This window comes from Neodiprion virginianus, chromosome 5, assembly GCF_021901495.1.
Source record: "Neodiprion virginianus isolate iyNeoVirg1 chromosome 5, iyNeoVirg1.1, whole genome shotgun sequence".
In the NCBI taxonomy this organism is placed as follows: domain Eukaryota; kingdom Metazoa; phylum Arthropoda; class Insecta; order Hymenoptera; family Diprionidae; genus Neodiprion; species Neodiprion virginianus.
Genome location: NC_060881.1, coordinates 27,897,052 through 27,914,868, shown reverse-complemented (window position 1 = coordinate 27,914,868; position 17,817 = coordinate 27,897,052). Strand labels below are relative to the sequence as shown.

The 17,817-nt window shown below is 35.0% G+C and overlaps 1 protein-coding gene across 3 annotated transcripts in view; it reads left to right on the top strand.

Moving 5' to 3' along the window:
* The window catches only part of LOC124306149 (serine/threonine-protein kinase MARK2-like), a 65,820-nt gene that overhangs the window by 6,791 nt on the left and 41,212 nt on the right, over positions 1 to 17,817 (top strand). The window contains exon 1 of one of the 3 annotated variants that reach the window (XM_046766388.1): positions 16,547 to 16,697. The exons of the other annotated variants lie outside the window; for them this stretch is intronic. The gene's annotated coding sequence lies outside the window, so the exon portion shown is untranslated. Of the gene's footprint in view, positions 1 to 16,546; positions 16,698 to 17,817 lie in introns of those variants that run through there. 3 annotated transcript variants of the gene reach the window in all.

Here is a 17,817-nt window from a genome sequence, read left to right as displayed (position 1 = left end):
TATACATATATATACACGTATGCAATTTTCTTTCCTTCTCTTTCTCTATCCTTTTCACGTGACTGTATTAAACGTATAATAATATGTATACAACCTATTTATACGCGATGTAAAAACAAGATGGCTGCGTACTATTATTTTACTACTGCGTACGCGTTTATAAGATGTATGTATATGTATATTGTGCATACACACGTATAAAATACGTACATAACTGTCAGCCGCGTTGCCGGTTGTTTATGTTTTCTAAGCACGCGGTGCTTCCTGTCATTCCTCAATGGTTAAGCGCTCTTTACTGCTGCCATGTTGCTGCAATGGCGCGTTGCGTTTTAATAGAAAGAGTTCGTTTAGGAATTCGATATCGAATTTCTACCTTCTTCTTCCTGTACAAACACAATAACGACAACGACAACAATAATAATAACAAGGCGCAGCACGTATAAAACCGAGCAGCCCACCTCCTGCCCTCTGGCTCGAATATTCACCCATTATAAAATTGCCTCATATAATGTATAAATAATAGAACTGATCGTTAATTTATTTCGGTTTTTTCGAGACTTTTAAAATTTTTTTTTTTTGTTTTCTTCACTCCAGACCATCCCGTGAAAAAGAAAACTATCCTCTTGTACGCACCTGCTTATTTATATATACTTGAAAATAGTCGAAGACCGTATCGTGTGGGATTATTCCACACATCGTTTATACGGTATTTAACACTCGTATTATATTGAGAATTTCAAGAAACTAGTCGTTGAAAATCGGAATATCGTATCATTATAGGGATTTAATAGTGTTCGTATATAATTGTTTAACGGGATATTTCACGGTGGCTTGCATTAACGATTTCTTTCTTACCTTCCTTCACTGCTGTAATCGACGATAGTTAGATTACTTTTTATTTGTTTATATAATTATTAATTTATTTATTTATTTTTTATACGTCTTCTTTCTACGCTATGCTCGAATCTTTGTTCATTTACGAATTTTTCAAACTTTCAACTCTGAATTAAGAATTGCAAAACGTGTAAATGAATAGGTTTTTGTTTTTTTTTTTTTTAATTTTATCCTCCAATCTTTATTATCGACTTTTGATACTGCAGCAGACGATCGTACCGACCAGCCGATTAATCCTTAAATATACTCGTACGTTTTAATAATCTTTATACCGTTCTTCTTCTTCTTCTTCTTCTTCTTCTTTTTTATATGTAATATCCATACGTCTACACCGTATAAACTTTGTACGCATAAATTGCGGTGAGATATAGCAGAAACTTGTTGGTACAAAAATGGAAACTTGTTATAAAAGTCACCCACGTTGTTGCAGATAGGTTTTGCGAAACAATCTTTTGCATTCATGCTTCGTTTCCCGGCTGTATAATATCGTGATGTGGTTCTTACATACCTACGTAATATGTTGTCATTCGTTACAGGGATAAAAATATACGCAATTATGCCGTTTAATTTATCTACACGTTTGTATATACGTTTATGTATTTATTATGTTACATATATATTTATGTATATATATGCGCAAAATATCGCGAAATAATTGGCGAGATTTTGTTGTTTTTTTTTTTTTTTACACACGAAGTCAAAATCAATCGTTTCGAGGTATACAGCAAAGTTCACCAAAATCAAAAATAAGAAAATAATCCAAACCGTATGATCGTTTTGAAATTACTCTTATTCGATAATTCAAATTTTATTTTATACACACATTATTTGTAACATTTAGAGATATTTAAACCGTAACGAATTTCAGGTGTAATTTTATAATGAATAATAATAATAATAATAATAATAATAATAATAATAATAATGACAATAAATAATCAAATTTTTTGTTTTCTCTTCAAACGTAACAAAAGTAATTACAATTTTGTATTATAATAGAGAAATATGGTTATCGTGTTATTCGTGTACAGTATTTCATATATCTTGTATTTTTTGAAACTTTAGTTTCTTTTTCGTTACTTAAAATACACGGTGTATAATAACGCGTACATATTATACAAACAGTTGATGGTTGTGTGAGTTACGTGTATAGAATGACTTCGAAAGCCGAATCTGTACGATGAGGTGTACGTATGAAAATTTTTTAAACTTTCGGGGAGAGTGAGTAACAACGCTGTGATATCTTTTAATCCGCGTCACCGTGTTTTCAGGATACGACAGTGTAATAATAATAACAACGGCAATAATAATCCGTAGTTTCCGATAGTATGATTGAATATTTGCAGCAACGATTACGGATGAATCGATGCGAAAAAGGTTTGTTTAACGTTGTTTATTATATCGCGTGTCTGTCTAAAATGGCACAAGGTCGTAAACGCAAAAAAAAAAAAAAAGGGTTTATTCTTTTAGACACGCGATATTTTACAAAAATAAAATTTTAACGAACAAACACGATTATTTGTCAACGATCTTGTAATCGTTGTAAAATCTGCGGTGCATGGTATGTGAAAGATGTGTAAAAATTACCGAATGAAAATTTGAAAAAATGTTGTTTTTGTTTCTCTCTCTCTCTCTCTCTTTTTTTTTTTTTATTTTTTTATTTTTTTTATTTTTAAGGTTTATGATACCGAGGAGGAGAAACGACGAGTAAAATTTTCAGGTGCAGCAGTCATGCGAAATGATTTATGTTGCAAATGTAATTATTTCCCGCGATAAAGAGAGGAACGAATTATCTTTTTCTTTTTCCCTTTCAAGACGTTCGACGCACATTGCAATGTTTTAATGTTCGCAATCTTTGCGTTTAAAAATAAAATTAACATCAAACGACACTCTTTGATTTATATTATACACCCGTGTACATCAGGTTTATGCTTACACGTTTTCTTATTCCCTGTATTTTTCATTGATTCACACGTGTCAAATTTTTGTCGAATTAACTGCGAGTAGGTATAATTCATAAATTTTCGCTTTTCTTAGAATCATTGCGTACGTAATTGTGAATGGCGGGGGGGTCGAGGAGAAAAACCACGAAGTTCGTAAAGAATAAAACAACGAAGTAAAACTAGTTACCAATTTCGTCACTCGATCGTCATTATATCATTTTATTTGACAATACATGCTGTATAATAGTGCAGAAAATTTACTAATTCATATATCATATACACATATTTATTTATTCTACTTTTATCGCTTAGTCAAATTATAACATTGTATAAAATGTAACGTACGGTACTACGTTCTAAATTTTACAAGATAAACATATATTATATATATATATATATATATATATATATATATATATGTATAAACAATCATTGACGCTACTGAATGCAAACGTAATATCTGATGTACGTATAAATATTATTATTAATAATGACGATAATAATAATAATAATAATAATAATAATAATAATAATAATAATAATGTCGTTATCCCGGGCACGCATTGCAATAGATAAATCGAAGTATTTATTTTTATATCAAGAGGTCAATTCTTAAAGTCTTGGTTGTCGATCGTCGTCATTGTATGAGGGAATCAGTGTTTATTAAACTGAGAAGGAGGCTCCCGCAAAATGATTGCCGCAACAATCCTCACTGCAAGCATGAAGAAATAACGATAAGAGAATGAAAAATGCCAAAAGCGTGCAAATAAGGTATAAATAATCGGCGGGGGGGGGGGGGGGGGGGGGGGGGGCTCGTTCTCTTTAATTCGAGACCGAAATTCTTGATTGTAGAAAAAAACAAAAAAAAAAAGAAAATATAAGAACAAAGGACGAAAAATCACGCGATACGAGGAATATTTGCAGTTTTTTTCTTTTTCGGATAAATTTTTTTGTCTTGATTATAAAAGAAAAAAAAAAAAAAAAAAAAAGTTACATCGCGATTACTAACGTTTCTTAAGATTACTCGGACTTTACGGAGCGATGATTATTGACGAGACGGAGATTACTGTTGAAAAACAAATAAGTTTCACTTTGACAAAAGTGATTTCAGAGAATTTGATATAATTTTTTCAGATTAGAAATGATGACAAATTTCTCTGAATTTCCAAATAATTTCTCATTATTATCAATAGTTATATCGGGTATATTAATAGAGTATAAAAATTTTATTTAAATATTCGTGATTTTAGTGTTATTTTGGATATTACGATCATCGTTTCAAATAATATCGATACCATGATCGTTATAAAATTTATTTGGAAGATACCTTCGTCATCTTTTTTTTATCCTCGTCGCGAAATCGTGTCGGTCGGTCGGTAATACATTGTAATAATAATAATAAATACAATAACCGTTGTATGCTGCTGCAGTGGGCTGTATAAACAGATCGTCATTAACGTTCATTCGATCGTCACCCTCTCAAATAAATTCCACTTTGATTCATGTTTATTATTAGACGGTACGTATGTACAACATTCGTACAAGTTGGTTGGTTCGTTGGTCAGCTTACGCATATTGGGACTTGAAATTATCGTCGTCGAAAGAGTCCAAATACAGATGACGAGCAATCTCGACAACGCTTCCGATTCCATATATGTATGTTACATATGTTTATTTATATTTTGTCACTTTACTTGAATTTCTTCATTTTATACTTCATGTGACGAAAAATATGGTTCTTTTTTTTTGAACATTTTTAATAATTGATAATTCGACGTCTCGAGCACCGTGTAAAATTTTTGAAAAATATTTAAAAAAAAAGAAAAAAAAAGCAGTAAAAACCGTTGATACGTCTCATCGTCAGATCGATGATCACAATCTTCCTGCGTTAGTTTTTCTCGCAAAATATCTTTTGACCTAAGACCACATATATCACGTTTGTTCGTTTATTTATATCATACACAATTAACCTTGATACGGAATCACGTGCTTCACATATCAATGTTGAAGAAGAAGACGAAAGAGAGAGGAAAAAAAAAAAACATAAAAAATATGTTCGATGCCAACCATCATCGTCATTATCACATGTATAATTGATTGTGTTTTACTTGATGTACGTATATGTACGTATATATATGTAGACTTGTATAATATCACTAAGAATAATACGAGGCAGGCAAACTGATCGCATAAATGGGACAATCGTAACGCTCTTTATAACTCTATTAGGCACTTACATTGCATGTGTATTACACGCACCATGTATGTATATACAATCCCGTTTACATACCATGCACATCAATCGTATACATTCTCGAGGGAAGAGAAATTCTTTCCCCCCTTCGTGTAACGGAGTTTTTTTTTTATTTTTATTTACTTTTTTTTAATTTATTATTATTATTATTATTATTATTAATAATAAATGGGACAAACTATTATCATTGTTTTCTCTGTGTTATCTCTTTTATAAAATTAGATTGCTGAAAAAAGAGAAAGAGCGGAGTGTCAGAGCTTTCGAAAAATTACGCGTCTCCTTTTCTCTCAAATTTGCATCATTTTTTTCGTTCTTAGATTTTTACGAATTTCTGGTACAATGTTACAATTACATTATTTTTTTTCCCCCTATTTTCTTCGATACGTATTCAACCGTATTTAGGCTTGAAACTGGTTTTCCATTGTCCCTAAATAAATCTTACTTGCGCTGACGAATCAGCGAATAATAAATATATGTATTTTACGCGTGCCAGTAGTCGTAAAAATAAAAAATAAATAATAAAAATGATTGCAGGAATAGACAATAAAAAAATCCGCCGCGGTAATTGAGTCTGTTGGTTTGTCGGTTATCGATGACACGGTGTTATTTTCGAAGGTGTCCGTTCAAGTCTTCCGTTGCAAATTGTGTATAATCCAACTTATGACGATTCGATATCTGTTTAATATATCGGATGGAACTTTACCGCTGAACTATAGAAGTATCGTAATTCTCTTATCATTCGAAACACGCACACAGATACGCCCACGTTCGTTTGCGCCATTGGAGGTCAGAGAGCGGAATTTACCAATCAAATCCGCGCGTCGAGTATCCGTGACGTCATCAGCCATGCAACGCAATGCGTGTAATTTATACTTACAAATATAAAAAATTATATAAAAAAAAAAAAAAGAAACTGCATTATTTTTACAAAAGTCTTTTGCATTCCGCAGACACGACTCGTATTTACTTTGCTTCGATTTATTACAAGTATATACTATTTAATGCGTTGTGTAAAAGATGGATTAGATGTGTTAAAATTTATTTTTTGTATTCAAGTATTATATTATTTTGTGAAATCGGTGATTGTTGAATGAAAATTTATACCTTTACAGGATATTATTGTATAACGATGCGAAGTAGATGAAAATGTATGCACGCTGATGGTGGATATGATAAGAATAATAATCAGTACAGTAGTGGATAATAAACATAAACAGAAATGTGATGATAAATCACACGATCGTAGAGGAAGTTAGTTCTTATGTAAAAGAGTTGATAAATAACATAATATTATCGCGATGAACTCTCGGTAAAATTATAATGATCGATCGATGATAACGATTATCGTCGCGACGATCATGATTATTTTTGTGTCACAATTTTATATATATAGTGTGTGTGTGTGTGTGTGTGTGTTTGGTAAAATTTTAAATTAGAAGAATTGCAAAGAATTTGCAAAACGTGCAAACAGCAGACACATTAACCAATCAGAAAACAATTTGACGGCAGTAAATTTTTTATCGGAAACTTTGAAATTTTTGGTAAATTACTTGATGATTATTATCGCGTGTTGTTGGGAAAATATCTAATTCGTGCGAATGGTAAAAAAGAGAGAGAGAGAGAGAGTAAAAATTGTAGAAACATTGAAGAAAATTTTCAAAATTATACCAACGCGAATCACTGTTTATACAATTCAAATGAATTCTAATGAGTTTTCATGCTAATTCAATAATAATTTTATTTGTTTTTCAAAACCGCGGGGGAATTAAATACACGAACGAAAATTGACTTTGTAATATAGCGACTGTAATGATGATTATAATGAGTATTTATTTAACAGAGCGTGCAGCGACTATTAACGTTGATTTCTTTCTTTCAATTCTCTCGAGATTTATAGTTAGGAAGAAATTAACAATTCGTGCAACAATCGCATACACGAGATAAATAAAGAAAATATAAACGTCGACGTTGCAAAATGAAACCGGTCTAGAAATGTTTTGGGTGAAAGATGGAGGTTTTGAATTTTTTTTCTCCTTTTACAAAATCGCTCGTAATATTTATAAATAATTAACCAGTCGAGTGTTAAAAAAAAAAGTGTTAAAAAAAATTTAGGATACTGTTTCAGAGTTGCGACAATTGTAGGAAATTTTTTGATGAAAATGAAAAAAATGGCGAGAGTCCGACGTTTTTTTGGTCTTTATGGAATTCCCTGTATACAATTTGGAAATAAAATTCAATCAGTTCAATTATCGAAATTTTGTGAAATTGCGACCGAAATAAAACGATATAAAAAGAAAAAAATCAATCAACGAATGACAGTACCGACAATGAAACAAAAATATTTGCATTGATATTTGTTACGTTTTTTTTTTTTTTTTCTTTTTGTTTTCTCTTTCCGTAAACTTGGAGTGGTCGAAATTTCGCCTTGTTAATACCGATTTGGATCGTTGTAACATCGACATTATTACAAACTTTTGACACCTATGTATTATACGTACGGATTTATTTATGTACGATCAATGTACACGTATCTGTATGCTTAAATGAATTACGTTTGAAACGTTCAAGAAACTGTGCAAACCGCAATCTCGACGCTTCTTTATCTGATCGCCGTTTTGTATACTTTCCGCGTTCGTAATTCACCGGAAAGCGTTTCGCAAATACACACACGTATGAGCAGGAATAAACGTGCAGGGAAAATGTGAGATTCTTTACTTTGGGTTTCGGCTGCGCAGATTCGAACAGGCGCCTGTATTATCTACCGGTATAATATTTGTCCGCATACATATAAACATGCATGGTGTGTTCGTTACGGGGAGATTTTTAAGCCAAGTCTCGACGCACGTGTGCTTTTAATTATAATCTGATATAACGCACAGTTTACTCTGCATCTTGATTGTCAAACTCGTCGTAAAATCCCTAGGGAGCTGGGGGAAATGTAGTAGAGAAATAGATAAGTAGAATCCTGTTTTACCTTCTCTCTCTCTGTTTTGTTTTTTTTTTCTCATTTTACGACGTTTTCCCTCTCCATTCTAATAATTACGATTTTAATCGCTGGACAATAATTATTTACAAATGGAAATAAAATCGAATGTTACTCGCACTTTTAATTATTGTTATAAACGATAAAATTGAGGTTTTTTTTTTACTCTCATGCCTAGATTTATGTAGTTTGACTCTCTTCTCAATCGCGTACAAGCATAGACTTTCACTTCAGTGTAAAGAAATCAATCTGATACGATCGTTTGCGTTCTTCTTTCTAGTCTCTTTTACCTCTGCGTTTACACCAAGTTTACGGTAATTAAAAACTATTATCGCATCTGTGTAAGTTTTTTTTTCTTCCTTTTTTTCAACCACTTGTGGTACAGCACGCGTACGTACAGAGCGAATTCGTAACGACTGCACAAACTGTCGTCTGCTAAAACGTAATGCGCGCACGCGCTGTAATCCGAGATCGACTGTTTGCCAGGGTGACCAACTGTCTCTAAACTCAAAAATTTTTACCGTCGCGAATCGACCACAACCGCCACCGACAGTTGTCAAAATTTTTGAGGTTAGATGCATTTGCTCTCGGTTGTTAGCGCATGCGCGCTTAGAAATCCCCAGCGGGGGGGGGGGGGGGGGGGGGCGACATCCTCCTCCCTTCAATGGACCCGGTCTTGAAATGTTTTTAAAAGAAAATTCGGCTTCTAAGAGTTTTAGAGAATTTTAAAGGTCCTTTTAAAAATCAAACGGTTGAATAAAAAAATCAGGATACTATTTCAGAGTTGAGGCAATTTGCAGGCGTTACTTTTTATTAAGTAAATCAAAAATGGCGAGGTTCAGATGTTGGTTGGGTTCGCCTGTAACTACCCATATACATCTTATCTTAATATATATAAATCTCGTGTCACGATGTTTGTCCTCAATGGACTCCTAAACCACTTAACCGATTATAATAAAATACGCACACCATGTGCAGTTCGATCCAACTTGAGAGATAGGATAGTTTAAATCTCAAATTATAGTCGCAATTTTATTTTATTGCTAATTAATTGTCTGTTATTATTTGACAGTCACAATTATCTGTTAACTCCAAATGATTCTAACAGATGTCGATACCTTTCGACTGGGTTGAGTAAGTAATCAATAGATGGCGCTGCTATGGTAAATCTACGAACGTGTCATACCTATAAGCTACACTAGCAACCCATCCCGGCTTCGCACGGGCATATAATAATATAATAAAAGAAAATACACAATGTTTACAGTGAGTTTCTAGAAAAATAACATTTATATTATTACTTAATATTATTATATGCCCGTGCGAAGCCGGGATGGGCTGCTAGTATATATATATATATATCTGTGTTGCAAATTTTCAAGCATGTGTAACGAATTTCACAGAAAAGCTTGCAAGAATAGTTGTTGGAATGTCAGTGGAATGAAATTGAAAAACAAGCGCTGGCAAGAAGACACAGACACACATACACGCGCAAGATGGAAACAAAGTTAACCGCGTTACCTATATTTACTTAATTTTTTTTCGTCCACTCATTCTTATCTTCCGGAGATTAGAAAAAGAATGAGATAAAAAAATAAAAAAAATGATAAAAAAAAAAAAAAATGCACATGTCGCTGCCGCGTTTATTCTGAACCGCGTATCGAGATAAGTGTAAAAATATAATTCAAATGAAAAAAATAGAATAGAAATAAAGAAACTGAACAAAGAATATGAACGAGCGAACGATATACTCGCGGCATTTATCTTTCGTTTTACATGTTACGTCGAGATGTGCGGTTCGTTCGTATTTCGTCTCGTATGTTACGAGAGGTCGAGACGAAGACCGAGATCGATAATTATAATTCTTACGTGTATTAACGTATGATTCATACTTGAGGAAATTTTGCAGAGTATTCGCACGAAGTTAGTTTTGTATGTTACATCGAACATCGTAGTCGTGTAAAATGAGCGTGAATATGTTGTATCGTCGTATAAAATAACCGCATCAAAAGCTATTGTAAAATATGACTCGCATAAATAATTCTATTAGCCTTAGATTTATATTATACGTAGGCACGTACGTACACCTGCGATAAATCATTTTACACGTTGTAATAAACTCACGATGACTTTTCGCACGCACGTGCTTTATTACGGTGATTAGGGTGAAGATGATGATGATGACGACGACGATGATGATGATCAGCGAAAAGAAAAATTTACCAAAATTAACCAGAGTCCAAACATATCATTGAATAGAGAAAAGTGTGAAGGAACGCTTTGGCATTCATTCGCTCTCTCTTTTTCCTATACGTATCTACAACACTTTCATTTCTGTTTTAATTTATTTATTTGATTTTTTTTTTCACTGCATTTTATTTATTCTATTCCTTTTCACCGTTGTAATAATATAAGTGTATAATCAACAATCAACATATCTCATCCGTCACGTCGTCGTCTGGATCGCTCTCCTTAAGTATGTTATACAGTTGTTTTCGCTTTATTATTCTCTTTTCATTTCGTACGTATAATTATTATACGTATATATAATTGATTCTTATTTTTATGTCATTTATTTATACACGTCGTTTCACCTTAACGTTACAACCTTTTTGCGTGTACGTATGTACGTTTTATATTGTTACAATTTACCAACACGTTTTAAGGAAAAACAAATTATCGTTGCCCTATATTTTGAGGTGGGGGAAGTTCAGTCTATTTTCTTCTCTCTTTGTTCTCTTTGTAAAGCGGCAATATGCGATCACAGTGTCAATATATGCGTCAGTCAATGAGGCTACGGCTCTGGCTATTACTCAAACACAACTAAGCTATATTCAAATAATGAAATTGATGATGAAAAATCATACGAAATTGATCGTCGAATGAAAATGGTAAAACAAAAAAAAAAAAAAAAAAAAAAACAAACAATTGCTGTAAAAGGAGACGAGCGTGTTTAAAATTCGTATAACCGATAACTCGACAATATTATGTACAATTATACAGTTTCCGTGTTTTTTTCGGGACAAAGAATTGTTAAAATTGAATAGAAAAAATGAAGAATTCTACATTACCGACTTTTGTTATCGCATTTCTATCGGAATATAAGTCGTAGTTTTAGTTTTGGGTTGTTTTTTTTGTTCCCATCACCGACGTTTACGAACATTGTCAACGTGACATATTATTTCACGGTGTACCGATAATAATTCTAATTATTCCCGCAATTGAGATACGATATACTTGGTGTATAAACACGTGTATGTCTATAATGTGTAACGGAATGTTTCCAAGTTGAGCGAACCGACGTTTCAACCACTGGTTTTTTTTTTTTTTTTTTTTATTTTCCTATTCTACTTCTTTCTTTTTTATTAGTCGTATTAAATCAGGTGACTGATACAGCGCGTAAGTTGTAATAAATACATAAACACAGGGTATATATAAAACGTATGCCGTACACATGGGTGCGTATTTGCTTGATAAGAAACTTGATTAGACCGTCGTCGCCATCTGTCAACCGTTGGTTACAACTACTGATCCACCTTGTCGTAATCTTTCACGACGAGAACTGATGATACGAGATCATAATCACACGCGGTATCTGCAATACGGGCGTATATACATACATGCACGGCGGTTAGTTTGGTATTTTAACGTGTCAAGGTATCACGCATTTATATGCTATATATACGTCTTACAATTAATTGCTTGCATTACATTATCAATGGGCGTAACATGCCGTGGAATTTTTAAACTCTTGTTCAAAGGCACGTTAATTCCTATGTTTTATTACCGCAATTACCGCGGAGAGAGAGAGAGAAAGCGTTTGACAATATATCATACGTGGTATGGAATTATTCCAGATTTTTAAATTGTGTTCATCAATTATATGTTCGTTTTATTTAAATCTTAGATAACTCAAATTAATTTTGCAAACCCGGGTTGACTTGGCACGGAATGCCCTATAGATACTGCAGGTATTCGTTTGATATTGAATTGGATTTTCCTTTTCGTTTATAAAAAAATTTACAAAAAGTTATATTGTTTTTTTTTTTCTCTGAGATTGTACTTAAATTTCTGTGATTTTATCATCCGATTTTATCGACAGATAACAAAATCGATAAAACAGTTCACTTCTCGATCATTTTTTTTTTTTTTTTACCCTTTTTTATCTTTTTTTTTTTTTGCTGTGGAGCACAGTTGATGAACAGTTGACGTGATCACTGATCGATTAGACGAAATCGATTTCCAACTACTCCGTCCGATCATCGTATTCTCATTAAGATCGACTGATTTCTTTCAAAACAACATGTTACTTATCCAACATTAGTTTTCGCTCTGTATTTCAGATGGAGTCTTTATATATTTGAGATAAATTTTTCGCATCATGTGAATACAAAACTGTGGATATAATATAGGTGTTTACATTCTACTGTCCTGCAACAGACAGTAGCTCAAAAACATGTTGCCTTTATTCTTTAACTTTCTTTAAATTCAGATAAGATGCAACTTGGAGATGTAATAATAAAAACACGCAGTATGGCGAAAAAAATCTAGTTCCGCGTTATCCAATTTTTGGCGATACGACAGAGATAAAAAATTCGTGATATATCGACAGTTTGTAATGCGACTGCAAGTATGCAGACGGTTGTTGACGCGAGTGTCAAACTTGTCGAACCTTTTATGCTCGTGAAAATTACGTCACGCTTTTTGTCCGTACACTAGTCTTTCCAACATACAAATCGTTGCCATTTTTGTACCGAGGCGTCGACTTTCATTACATTGCTGTTCGACGTGTTCATTAAACGGTCGCCATTTACCCTGCGAGACAGTTTGGAACGAAAACATGTTGCTGCGACACCTGTTGGTAAAATAATGCGTTACTCCAACGGGGCCATATTTAGTTTTAAAAGACTTCCTTCGTCGTATTTTTTTTTTTGGGTAATGTCGATTCCTTGCGAAATAACAAAAGCTTCAAAGCTTGCACCGAGCTTTCTCCGCACTTTCGTATTCGCGTAATTTACCAAACAGAATTTACCGATAACCCATTTCTCGCCGCCATATTGCTTACAATTAGCCACGTCCCCATTTCAGTTCCCAACGGGATCTCCTCATCCGCTTTACGAAAGTTTCATCGCGACTTTTAGTCCCGTGTAGGTAATAGTCGCTACTCGGTCGATAATTCAGGTACTCGAAACTTTTGTCGAGAAGAGTCTAACCGTAATTTTCGTTTGACCGATGACCAAGGATGAGTCAATAGCAACCGATGAAACCCGGTAAGCTACGGACCATCGAATATTGGTTGTCAGTTACGATGCGGGCAACCTGAGAACCGATTCCGTCGAAGCTTGATCCATCATCGAAACACTCGGGCTTATTATACAGCTGGTTATTATTATCGTCCTATCCACTGTCCGTGAAGTATATTATATATTCTACATCGGAGGGATATTTCGCGCTCAGACCTTGAATATACCGATCGGTTTACTAGCCAACCGTGTCCACGAGACTTCTTTCAAAATCACTTATAACCAACCACCCACACCCGCCAAGCGATAACGGTGTACACCGCATATAGTACGTAACGACGACTACTCGTGGATGGCGTTCCGCTTCACCAAAAACTTTCATTTTTCTACCGACACATTCGATATCCGACTAGCCCAAGCCAACATCTCTTTGCATTGCAGTCTATGCTCATTCCGGACGATATGTCCGTGCACTCGGGTATGACGGGTCTAGGCAGCTACGATCATTCGTTTTACCAATAAATCGATTAATCGACGATTTCGATTCGTTTGCCGATTGACGTACAGGATTACTATGAGGTAACTTCGATTAATCGATTAATCTGAAAAGTCATTGATCGAAACCGTCGATTAATCGATTTATCGGATAAACGATTAATCAAAATCGTCGATTAATTGGAAAAACGATCAATAGAAAAACTCGACTATCGATTAATCGCACGATACTGACAGGTACTGTTGGCTATGATTTACTTGACCGTTTCAGTCACAGAAGCCACTGTAGTGGCAACCTTTTTCTTTCTTCTTATGAGTGTATACGTAAAATTTTAATACTTAAAAAAAAAATATATATATATATATATATAGAAAGAAGATAAAATAGCAAGAAAATCTAGCAACAGCGATCGTAATGAGAAAGAATAGTAACGGATACCAGACATTCCGGCAACAGCTAGAAAATCAATTTTCATTTTCTACCTAGAACTATATTTTGTCGATTGTGGTAAAAAATGAAAATAGTCGAGGACTGAGCGGTAACCGGAAATAAAAATTTCTATCAGTTTACGGTACAAGTGGTACCCTTATCCTTGACGAACGACGGTAAGATCCGCATCGGATAAAACGTCGTCGAATCCACGCAGCTCACTCACTGATTTTAACGTGGGCGGTCGTCGCGAGGCTCGTTGTTCGCCTCCTGCTGCCACCATCAACAGCAGCAGCAGCAGTAACCAGCGGCTTATATACTTTCTAGGCGATTCAGGGGGAGAAACAGTCTCAAGCACGCCGCGCCTACAGCCGGTACCGCGGCTGTGATATTTATCCGTCATTTTATTATAACTCGAATTGCCGGTAAATCGGTAATAAATACGTAAATACATGCGTACGTGTTTGACGACAAATCCATCGTAAAACACGAGTTTATAAAGAGAAGTAAATAATTATTATATATACATATATACATATACATATATATGGGAAACAATTGTCAAGTGTTTAATGTTTTTGTCGTGATTGGTGACGTTGGTGCATCGATTCGTGAATTGATGATTTACATAACAGTTTAGCGGTGAGCGGTTATACCGAATTGAATATGTGTCGATTTTTCTTTCCGACATTTACCTGTAGGTGTATGCACATATATATGTATATATATTGCATCTGTGTACGGTAATGCACGTGGTACATGCGAATTGATGAATCGAATATATCATCGTGAAAGCATAAAATAATACTCGATCAGGTGCGGTTATATTTATTAATGTACCTAAAACAACCCATCGGTCGATGGTATAATTTTTCAATATTCTTTTGAATATTCAAAAATCGGATTCGTACACAGGCACGTTGGGTATAAATTATGTAATTTCATGTAAAATGTGAAAAAAGTAAATTAAAAAGATGAAGGGGAAAAAACGAAAATTGAATTAATGGACCGCGGTGAGTCTTAGAACGGAATCTATTATACAGCAGTATGCCTATATACGGTTGTAAACCGTTATATCCGAGGGAAAAGAAAGGCACGGGGAAGATCGGAGAACGGAAGAAAAAAAAAAAAAACGAAGCATCAAACTCGGTGCAGAGTAACGAATGGCCAAGTTTAAACATTTGGTACTGCACAATGGAACAAACTCGTGTCAATTCCCCGTGACGTTTTCATCCGACGAAGGTGGAGGTGGGGAGGGAAAAAAACGAAAAAGAGAGACTTGTTTTTATCCCGTAGCGAAAAAACTTCTGACGTTTAGCAAACCGATGATAATATTTGTTTTAATCCAGCGTTGAAATGTATGCATGCATGTATAATATCGACGGGAAAGAAAAGAAAACAAGAACAAAACTAACATAAATTCGCTGATTCTGAAAATTGTATCGAGTACCGGAAACGTAGTATGAAAGAAAATTCGTGGTAATTTTAAAGGCAATAATTATTCTCAAATATTCCACAGGGTGTTATAAAGTTGTTTATATTTCGCCAATGACGCGATTTACTTTGAAGAAACTTGAGACGAATTATAATTCCGATTAACTTGAACTAATTTTTTTATTTTTTATATTTTGATAAAATTTTCGCAACCTCGAGAGGTTTTCAGTTTCGTATTATACCGTGTTATCGTATTGTTTTGTACCGTAGTATGTAATGTAATTTCAAACGTGAAATAAGTACGACAGATATATATAAGATACACGCTTGATACGAAACGAGGAAACCAGTCGGTTTCTTCTTCTCTTTTTCGCGATACCGATGAGCGTCTGCACTTTATCCGTTGAACGTTAATGCGATAATATTTAATTTATGCTTCGTGCAGTGTATATTGACGTAGTATAATATACATATATTCACAGTACAATATATAAGAAAATCGAGGTCTATCCGCCGTTATCCGTTTGTTCGTAAATCATTGATTATAAGAGGCGGTGTCTTGATCGTTATTTTTAATAACGTTGTTATCGTGAGATTTTCCAAATACCGCTGGAGCTTGGCGCGGCGGTAAGAGACGTGTATGATTTACAAGAAATGAATCGGGCACGTTGTCGTACGTGTTGCTACTACGTCCCTGGAGCAGCGGAGACTGATTGTGAGTCAAACGAACGGTATCAAAGAGCGTACTTTGGAGCTGAAATACATGTATAATAAAGTCTGGATCCATGCACACGCGTTTGCACACTCGCGTATAGAAGCCCCGGCGACGTCGAGGAGGCGATACGGTGGTGAAGCGCTTCAGCACCAGCAGTACGGAAACAGTGAGTCAGCCGACTTGGTCTACGCCGCCCGCCTCGCTCTCTCGGTTCTCCATTCTCGGTTCCCGGTTCCCGGTTCTGTCTGCTTAACCGCCGTAACCGCAACTCCATCGTGTAACAGAATACAGCCGTATATAGCGCAGGTTTCGTACAGTTTCACATCGGCCTCGCGATCAACGTGGCTCCAAATCTTGGTTATATATACTTACCCACTTACCGCCGGTCGAGAGAGCGAGTTCTCCTCCCCTCTCTCTTTGTTTTTTTTTTTTATCGTCTAACTATTTTTCTATCCGTCTATATGTGTAGATAGATTTAGATGTGTATTTTGTATATCTCTAATCCGCGACTTCGACGAACCACGGAAATTCGTTGTTGCAAGGCAGGATTTTTGACGGTTTCGAAACTTTTTCGACGATACAAACGGGGATCGTTTATGGTATCCAACGGGTATGGTGGTTCTCTTTGATAACGTCGAGTGTTACGATACAACGAGATTATTGCCACCGATCTGATATCGCTGTTATCATAGTTGGTTACACATCGGGAACGAAGGCGAGAGCGTCTGCAGTGAACACCGGATAGCGCTTCGGTTGGTTTCAGGATTTTTCGTCGCCATAGTGAATTTGTGTGTTAAATATCACGGTCGATACTTTGAACGTAATTGGAGATGTAATAATAACAGCTGCTGTTGTCGTGAACGTGACGACGACGACGATGATGACGATGACGATGATGATGATGATGATGAAGTTTGTGATGATAAAGCAGAGTGATCGTGAATCGTGCGGGATGAAATGTATTGTTCTTTAAACTACGATTCTAAACGAGAGGGAGTGTGAAGATAGGTGAAAAGAAACGAGAGTAAAAAATTCGAAAATAAAAGAAACACCTTGCGCTAATCGTTTGGTACAGTGTTATTTTACTTTTTTCATACTTTTGTGTCGTGCTTATGCTGGCCGGTTCGTTCATCGTATTACACATCCCACACGCCTACGCGTTTGTTGATTTATCGGCTCATGATTGTCGGTGTTAATTTTTCTTCCTTATACATTCAGAATTTATTTTCGAAGGATTATTCTTTCTCCATCGATGGTTTATCCTGGGCATTGAATATACTCAGCCTGGTCAACCGAGAGCGATAACTTCCATCTTATCGCTTATCGGGATCAATTATTCTCGATAACAAGCCTTGTGTACCGTTCCTGTAACATCGTTGATGTGGAATATAACGCTTTCGTCACTGTAGGTTTATCGGTTGGGTAT